Source organism: Xenia sp. Carnegie-2017, unplaced genomic scaffold (assembly GCF_021976095.1).
Source record: "Xenia sp. Carnegie-2017 unplaced genomic scaffold, XeniaSp_v1 HiC_scaffold_1, whole genome shotgun sequence".
In the NCBI taxonomy this organism is placed as follows: Eukaryota; Metazoa; Cnidaria; class Anthozoa; order Malacalcyonacea; family Xeniidae; genus Xenia; species Xenia sp. Carnegie-2017.
In genome coordinates this window covers 7,635,523-7,645,486 of record NW_025813402.1, presented here as the reverse complement: position 1 = coordinate 7,645,486, position 9,964 = coordinate 7,635,523, and the positions used below count along the sequence as shown (strand labels likewise).

The 9,964-nt window shown below is 34.9% G+C and overlaps 2 long non-coding RNA genes across 2 annotated transcripts; both read left to right on the top strand.

The window, feature by feature from the left end:
- Nucleotides 1–5,977: 5,977 nt before the first annotated feature.
- LOC124442846 lies at nucleotides 5,978–6,602 on the top strand. Its single transcript, XR_006947376.1, has 3 exons — nucleotides 5,978–6,025; nucleotides 6,413–6,491; nucleotides 6,580–6,602. It is a non-coding gene; the product is annotated as an uncharacterized LOC124442846 (long non-coding RNA).
- Nucleotides 6,603–7,107: 505 nt separating this feature from the next.
- Nucleotides 7,108–9,674, top strand: LOC124442839. The gene is made up of 4 exons (XR_006947374.1): nucleotides 7,108–7,122; nucleotides 8,723–8,850; nucleotides 8,997–9,071; nucleotides 9,418–9,674. It is a non-coding gene; the product is annotated as an uncharacterized LOC124442839 (long non-coding RNA).
- The last annotated feature ends 290 nt before the right edge of the window (nucleotides 9,675–9,964 follow it).

The following is a 9,964-nucleotide window of genomic DNA, read 5'->3' as shown; positions in this document are numbered from 1 at the left end:
TTGATTATTTTATCTGTGTTTCAATAATGACGAGGAAGGGCACAGAAGCACGGCTATTCACAAATGAAAACGCACAAGCAAAATGTTCGTTTGGGTTTTAGATTCCTGGCAAGTGTGTTTTGAAGATTGAAATGAAAAATTTGCTCTGACTCTAAGACAGCAAAGGTAATTTCTGAGCACGACGAAAGTGTTATTATCATTAAAATTCTTATTTTAAAATCGTCATTTAATATTGTAAATGTTGAAGACTTGAATGTAGCTTATTGTTGATGGAAACATAATTTTGGCATTGTTGTGCTTCAACCATGAGTGTGGACTGCTTTTCTGCCTAGATTTAGGCTCCGCTTAAACTATATTTGATTGCTATCGGAGCAAGTATTTTTATTGTGTAAATTCCCTCTACCGTATATTCATTGGGATTTGGGAAACCTTCAGGCGATTCAAAGATGCACCATGTTGCATGGATTTATAAGAATTTTGTTTATGTTCCTTGCGCTTGGAGCTTAGAAAAATTTAGTAAACCTGAGGAAAACAGAGCTTGTTAGGCCTGTTTCAAGCGTCGAACTTACATGCACCGAACGCATTAAAAACAAAAGAAAATGAGTTAAACTTCCTCATTATCTTTTGTTTTAAATGCGTTCGGCTCATGTAAAATATGACGTTTGAAACAGGCCTAAATATATTGAATGTATTAAAATAGAGACTTTGTCGTGGTGACAAATCTGAAAATAGTTCTAAATATCGCAAATACCATAGTGAATGGTAAAAGTAATATAATAAGTTGATAGTTCTTAAAAGAACTGTTTTAAGTAAAGAGCACTAACCCGATAGTTCTAAATGCATTGTGTCGTTTAACTTAGAACTATCGGGTTAGTGCTCTTTACTTAAAACAGTTCTTTTAAGAACTATCAACTTATTATATTACTTTTACCATTCACTATGGTATTTGCGATTTATATTGAATGTTTAAACTAATAGGTGGTGTGCAACCATTCCCCTCTGGGAATAAGAGAATAATGGAATGCCCGCCCTGTTGGATGAAATTTTCATTGTAAATAAAGAAAATCCTTTGTTAAAATCGTCCAACATGGCTGCCCACCAAGAATAGGTACATACGCATTTCAATTAAGTGATTAGAAAATATTCATTTTATTTTAAGACGTGATTTGCCATAAGGACCATTAATGTGCTTTGATTAAGCCATGGTACTATATATTTTAGAATTAGGGTGAAAAGGAAACACCAGATTACAAATTGTATATGCAGCAGTCCATTTCAGTTCTACATACTCATGCATTAATGTTTACCAAATTCTGTGATAAAGTTAATTAATGAATATGAAGACGGCCCCCGAAAGTTATTCCTATTGTGTGTAAAAGGTATATAGGACGGTAGCTTTTTATTACATGCATCGTTTAAATGGTCATGTGAATGAAACTTTGTACGTGTTTGGAAATGCCTTATATACGCTTACGTACGTAGCTAATAAATTGTATGGCTCTCTTTATGCGATCAAAAGAATTCCTTTGAATCAAAAAAATGTACTGTTTCATCGCAAAATTCCTCGAGAAGAGAAGTCACTTTCTAGACTGAATCATGAAAATATTGTAAGGTAAAAAGAAATTTACCATCCAAAATGAATAAAAGTTTTATAACATAAGGCTTGAAAGCGAGGCTCAATTTAGACGATACAAATTGCTTGGCTTATTAAATGTTATCTTTGTAGAAACTATTATAACAAAGTAGATAATCGTATCTTGTAAAGAAAAAGACAAATTTTGAAAACCAAAGAATCCCGTTTTCGTTCCATGCCTCCCGACACCCCGAGATAGTTGAGCACTAGAGCGTCGCATGTTAATTAAGGGAACCACATAGTCCTTGTTTTTTTGCCATGAAGCATATGGATGGTTTGCTCGTGATACATGAGAAGCAGTAAATGGGAGAGTTAAATCAGAAAGTTATAAACCGATAAAAATGGTATGAAACATGTTTAAGGTTGTCTTTAATTATAAATGTCAGAAAAAGACAGGGACATAAGAAGTTAATTGAAACATTGCTTGGTTTGTTTTATGAGAAGAAAATAAAAAGACAAAATTCGAAAGCAAAAAAACCCGTTTTCGGGCAATGCTTCCCGATACCTTCTTATATGTAAGGCACTAGAACGCCACATGTTAACGTTTCAGTAGGAAGTTCCTACTTGGGAGATGCCAATAGCAAGCTTCCGCCCATCAGACCCTGAGATCACCTGCGATAGGCTTTGCTCAAGGTACGCAGGGAGAGTGCGGTCGCCACCGAAGTGTGGGCTCCTAAAGCCACTGCATACTATATCGCACCCAGCTTCCACTGCTACTTGACATGTACTGTATGAAGTTTTAGCTTTATATATATATACCAAAATTTAAAGGCTTAAGAAAGTTGTGGGATGATTGTTATCATTACTGCGCATGCCCAGATGATTTCTTTGATAATTTGCGACTAAGTGAGTTAATTGACACAAATGTAGTGCAAGTACATATAGTTAGTCGTTGTCATGACTGTGAACAATTACTCGAGTAGACTGCGCATGCTCGAGCGCATGCGCAGATGATTTCTCTATTAAATTGTTACTAAGCATGCTATTTACTTCAAAATTGGTGCTAGTAGATGCAGTTGGTCGTTGCCATGACCATGAACTTGAGTAGCTGGTCAAGTTGATTGCGCATGCTCAATCAGACTGCGCATGCGCAGATGATTTGTCTTAAAACTTGTGATTGAGCGAGCTAATTACTCCAAAATCGGTACTGGTACATCCAGTTGGTCGTTACCATGAGCTTGGAGAGTTTGTGGAGTTGACAACGCATGCTCAGATTCTCAATTAATTTGTGACAAAGCGAGCTCTGAAATTGGTGCTTGTAGATGCGCTGAGCAAGTTTTCAATCATATAATTTTGGCATGCTCTTTGTCTTCTTAAGCATGTTTTGACAAATGCATATAAAACTCATCAACACTTTGTTACGCCACTCGTAATATTGGTGATGATGTTAGAGATGTTTTTATTTTTCTCCATAACTTTGTATCTGCATATTTTGTGCATAAACAATGCTCTAATATTTTTGACAGATATTATATGTCTTGGATTGAGGTAGAAGAAATACTTGAACATGGAACTTACAACAGTTAAACACAATCACGCATGACAGATAGGAGAAACAGCGACGCTAGTTTGAAGATAGCTTGATGAAATTAAACGTAGTTTAAGCACCTAGCGTACGCTTGACAGTTTTGGAGGAAGTCTCGTTGACGAATGAACACACGAATGATTCTAAGCATGTTGACGACAATAAAAGCTCTAGCGAGGACGGGACTTCAATACGAAAACAACCATTAATAGCACTGAAGATATGTTCAAAAGAAATATCAATGAATCGCATATACAGTTTGGAAGCTCGTTGGCTCACGTGGTATATAGTAGTAGGAACTGTTCATGATGTTGCTGAGGATATGTAAAAATAACTACCTGCGTCTTTCGTTTAGGACTAGGAATCTGATTTCGAAAGTCAAGAGGAAGCAATCACCACAAGAGATATGCAAGAAGATTGAAAGTGTACTCTGCAAACTTTGTTTATACAGATGGAGTATTGTGAGAACAGTACTCTAAGGAATGCTTTTGACGAGGGATAGTACAAGGACCAACAGAGAATGCAGCGGATTCTCCGTGAGATTGTAAAGGATTAGTTCACGTTCATTCACAGCTAGTGAAAAAAATGTGAACAATTTTCGTTTAGCTCAATAGATATGTATAAGGATTTATTACTTGCTATTTTTTCCAATAGGGTATTATGATTCCATTAAACACGTTTGGACATTTTTGGTTTTCTATTATTACATTTTTATGTGTTTTCTTTAAAAAGTCAACTATTGTTGAGGAAAAGAGTTTAGTCTCTTGATACATTGAAAAGCTCGTTTTGGACCTGTAAGTTCCTTTTCATTGAATAGCAATGTCAAAAAGAATGTTTTACCCTTCTCGGAATATGTATTTGGTAATATAATGATAGGCATGCTTGAAAACTGCCACTCAAGGCTTCCACTTGAAAATATGAAGATCTTGAGGAAAAACAAGCATTAAAGTGACAAAGAATTTATAGCTACTGTCTTTTAATGTCATATACATTGTATAGATGTCTATATCCGGATAGCCTTAACCAATGCTTAGCACAGCAACTTCTTGGACATCCTTTTATCTCTCCAAATCCAATGTCGCATGTTTTAGCAAATAACATCACTACAGATCAGCTTGACGTTGAAAAATATCAAGGGAGAAATCAAAATTGCTGTGATGATGGAGATGAGTATCCTGATTTGAAGCCTATTCGTTTCGGCTACGCTCCGAGAAATATAAGAGTTCTGGAGGAATTTCAGGTGTTGCAAATGCTTGGGAAAAAGAGGTTTGCCTCAGTTGTCACCGAATGAGAGGGAAGATATAGGGATTGTGCACGAAACAACGTTCAAAATTTTTGTATCTATGTGAATTCAGGAAAAAAGTTACATTTCAGAAATTTAAAGTTACATTAATAGAACTGCACGGAAAGATGAGCGACCCCGTCATTTAAGGAAAGCAAATTTCTGGAATGATGCTATAGGTGGATTGCATGTTACGTCACGGCAGCCATGTTGGTGGTCAAATACAAAAGAATATTTTATCAATACCAATGTTGGCACCAGCGGACGTGAGCGGGTTACATTATCTCATAATTCCTTAGAGATTTCTTCAATACGTAAATAGTAAACACTATTCGCAAAAACCATAAAATTGGGGCTTTTTTGGTCAAATCACGTTTATACTATGACTTGGACAGTTACTGTATTAATTATTGACAGTGCATTCATTATTGGATTTCCTCACTTAATTCTTCATTAATTGAAAGCTTGTACAATGCTTTCCACCATCATTGTCCAGGTTGATAATGCCGTATTCTTTTTATCACTTATTTTTTCCTTATTTGGTTGATTTGAATAATGTTTGTTTTAAAGCCGGCTTATGTCTTCCGACGTCAGACTACGTTCACACAATACCGGTAAGAAACTCAACCGGTATAGTTTCATACCGTTTCACTTTGTTCACACGATACCGTCAGAGTTTTGCTCCGTTTTGGTAATGCGTTTACACTACGCCGGATTGATGCCGGCTTTCAGTTTATTTGAGTTATATTTATTTGAAGTCTTCAAAATTTTTGCTGACCATATTTATCGCTGTGACAGCTGTGTTCGAATATTTTATCGCTTTATTTTTAGCGGAGAAAAAAGTTTCACCGAACCGTTATAAAACTCTTACGGTTGGGTGTTCACACATAACCGACACGGTATAATTTTATACCGTTTTCAAACTATTACTGTTAGCGTTACGGTTTCATACTTTTTCATACCGGCATCGTGTGAACAGTACCGCAAACCGTTTTCAAACTCTACCGGTATCGTGTGAACGGGGTCTCATACGTTGCATTTCAGGTTTTAAACCCCCGACATCGCTTGTAACTTCAACTCATATTAAATTTTCATATATAAATAAAACAATCCACATAATCAACATAAAAATTGCGGCTATAGCTAAAGAAACCTTTGAATGAGATTGTTATATTTTGAGCTGCAGACAGTTATGTCTTTGCTCACACATAGTGTTGCCAGTCGTTGGTAGAAATTTCTTCACTATCGAGAAACAAAATTTCAAGAAAGATGTCGGTTCATATCATCATATTAATAAAACTTTGGGAAACATGAAGTGTTATAGTTCTACTGCTGTGAACTTTGTGTCATGTATGGAAAAATACAGAACAAGCTTCTAGTGTCATGAACAAAAGGATTCAAGACTTTTTTACTGGTTCTTTGACGCATCGAAAATTCATTCTGTGTTGTCATTTTCCATTTTCTCAAATTTGGCGTGTGCTTCTGCTCATTGACGTAATTTGTAATTATATTTTGTTAATTACATTTTTTTCTATAGACAATGAAAATCCTGGTAGAATGAAATCAGGGATGACATTCACAATCGGTAATATTACGTTCGTCGATCTTCTTTATGATATTTTAACGTCAGTTTATTACAATAACAAGTTATGAGAGATGGTTTTTGTGTGGGTGCTGGGGGTACACACCCTTCCTTTGCTTTGGCTACCGAGGTGCAAGAGGTGCTTATCTCCACGGAAATAATTTACCAAGCTATTAGGCAAAAGTAATTGTAATTTGTGTTTAACAGAGCATGCTTTAAAAAATATCTTCCAATCATAGTGTTTATATGCGTAATATAGTATGACAAAAATGTCGGTAGCTCCTACTCAGTAGCCGCCAAAATCCAAATTCAAGCGCTCCTAAAAATCATTCTCGATCCATCCCCACCGTTTGTATTAACTAAGATATTTTGTAAATTTGCTCTTTTAAGAGCCAATTCTTATTGAGGGGCATACAGATTTTGAGATTTTAGAAGATGGTTGGACGTGTGTATCATCGGATGGAACCAGGTATCTATCTTTATTTTATGTATGTAACAATGTATGTTTTGTTTCACATGCTGTGGGAACAGTAATTCAGTGTAATACAATTATATAGATCAGCGCAGTTTGAACATACCATACTCGGTTAGCACTATTTTCCACCCAGCAAACCGCCCTTTACTTTACACAATCGGAAATAAATTAAAGATGGCGGCTAATGGGAAAGAACCAAAAGCTAAAAGGAAACCATGCATGCACTGGTGCTAGGTCGTTTTGAGATGGCGAGTAATTTTATATTTTTATAATACAGTTTTTAATATCAAAATATGAAAATATTTACAGATAAATGTTGCAGTATAAATTTTCATGCAACCACCTTAAGTTATAAACTTATAACCCAGGCTGGAAAATATGTCGTTTTTCGACGATTGTGTAAAATATTATATAAAATATTATATTGTGTACAATATTAGATTGTGTAAAATATTATACTGTGTAAAATATTATATTTCAAAGTAAAGGGCGGTTTGCTGGGTGGAAAATAGTGCTAACCACCATACTCGTGACTGACTCTGGAGCTGAAATACTTACTGCTGATGACACCACGTGACTTTTCCGTATGTTGGTACTTATGTCGTTTTGTTGCTGAAATGCGAAGGTTAGCGGTTTGCTTTATAAGTTTTATAATTTTACAATGAATTTGTATAATTTCTAACTAAGTTCATGATGAGCTCATCTTGTATGGGCTGTCACAAAACAACGGGCAGCAGTCAACTGATTTACTATGTACACAAGCACTTGATGCGAATTGTAAAATGGAATGAAGAAATGCAACTAGTAGAGCAGTACATTTGGACCTTGTACCTGCATGATATGTCAATCATCAGTGCATTTTTTATTGAGTTCAAAATTTTATTAAAATTTCACTTATAATAGTGAGGAATGGAATGGCGTGAACACTAACGATCAACAAAACTAATTAACTGCGTACAAAATTATGTTATGCTTGCAATCAAAATTAAGAAATTAAACTTTATTGCTAGTTACGAGTAATTTGTATTATTTTAAATATACAATGATAGTTAAAAGTAGTTGTCATTAAAATACGTGATGTCGCCGTCAAGTAGCGATCAGTTGTGCAACCTAGTTTTTCCCCAAGGGGGAGGGAATTTGAAGCGTGTGGTTAAATTTACTAATGAAACACGGTCATGATTTTGTCGATTTACATTATTATAAATAAGAATGAGCATTCCATCCATTCCTGAAAAGACAATCTAATGGAAAATTATATTGTATACATCCGAGGAGAACATTTATTTGTATTAAGCAACGTGCCTCGCGCGGACTAATTTTCAGCTGACAAAAGTTACCTGTTACCATATTGTGCAGCAATATACTGTTGCATAATAAAATGTAACATCCAGGCCAATCTCAATCCTCGATCACTGTGGATTTGTATGCTGTGTTGATGGCAGCTACTGACCATATGGTCCCTGCTGAGAAAAGAAGCTGACATGTCTAAGTGCACGTATAGAATTTCTTCAAATACCAACACGTCCAAATCTGTGGTAGATCACGCAAAGTTTTCAATTGAAAAATTTATGTACCATTTGGAAGTAATCTATAATCCTATTGAACCACATTAATTATCTGCCCTTACCACGCTTATTGGTAATGCAAAAAAAGTTGTTAGCAGGAAAAAAAGAGAGAAAACTTTTTTACAAGTCCGTTTATAGTTGCCGCCTGTGTTGAATACGATAATTTGGTTTCATATTTTCCAAATCAAATCATCAGCGAGTCATAAATTCATCATATTTATTGTATATGCGACATATTTGTGTATATGGAATATATGCGCTTTAATACTAGAAAAATTTAGTGATCCTGATAATAGTTAAATTCGTGACTGTATTGATTAAACTACTACGCGATGCAGTTTATTGATTACATAATAATTACTTTTTGAATTACCAGTGCTTTGTGCCACGTGCTTTACTCAAGCAATCAGCTTTATATATATTTGAAAACTTCATTGCCAAAAAACCCCAGATATTTAATTGTATGCAGTAGCGTTTTCATTTCAGTTAAATAGCCATTACAATTTACCAAATTCTAAGGTTTTAAGATGCAGGCTGAAGTACAAATTTCAACCGTTATCTTCTGTAAAATCTCATAACCACCATGTGTCACATGATTTTATACTTTCTTAATAGCAATTGGTTGGTTTTTTAATTATTCACGTGTGATTTCGTGCTAAGAAACATTTAAAGAACGGAACCAACTTCAAATCAAGCAAACACAAGCAATACTTTGCGGCAGACAAGACGAACGAGGAAGAAGACGGCAAAGTAAACGCAAAGAATTTTTTGGTTTCTTGATTCTTGAAGTAAGAACTAAGTGTCGCGTCTAACAATTCTTTTATAAATTCTAGGATCTTTTAGAGGAAAATGCAAATTTCGAATGTGCTATTTTATTTGTTTTTTCTCTATTTATCAAAACCAGCCGTGATTATATTTTTTTTGTATCATTAAGGTAAAACGATGAAGTTGATAACAGCAACGTTCGTTTTGATGCTTCTTGTTCTTTCCTTTGGTGCTGATGTGCCAAGTATGTTAAACCGCACTGTACTTAAAGATTGTGAAGCATGTACTTAGAAATGCGTGACGGTATTTACAGCATTTTTGATCACGCTTTCTATAAGTGCGAAACATATTGAACTGAATCTTTGCAAATGAGCGTTTCCAAAGGCGCTTACAAAGCTATCTCCTCAGCAATCGACCAGTTTTCGTTTTTTTTATTAATAAATATAAATGCCAAAGGTCGCGCATATAGTGGGTTTTTTTATCCCTTGTCATCTTAATTGAAATTCTTGTTTTATGGCAACAGTTTTTCAACTGTTGACTATGTAATCGGCACTCATATTTATGTGAATATTTTTGCTTTCATTCAAAAGAGGTGGGAGAGTACTGTGTATGTGAAGGTGATGGTGTTGGATTTCCATGGAAATATGAATGTCCATCTTCGTATCATCCAAAGTGCAAGAATGAGGACTTTCTTCCTCCGTACATTTGCTGCAAAGTGATGCTGGATGAAAAACCATTGAGTTTGTGAGTCCCTGGCATTTAATCATATAATCATGTTCAATTAAGAAATGGAGTCCAAAAATATAGTCATGTTAAATTGAGAAATAAAATCCTGAAGCATATTGAAGTGATGTATATTATTTTATTGATTCACATTTATTGAATTTGGGTAGTGGCGATCGAATGGGGTATGTTTTCTTTGAAAGATATGTCATTTGACTATATGATCAAATACAGGCTTTATCAAAACAATTCATATCCAAATGTACCTTGTGATTATGTGGAAAGTTTTTAGAAATAACGGTTTGTTTTTAAATTATCGCAAAGTTAATTTCTTAACTGTCCAAAAAGATGCTTTGAATTTCAGTTAGTTGGTAAATTTAACAAAAACAAATCTGTGTTGTGATATTCTCGAAT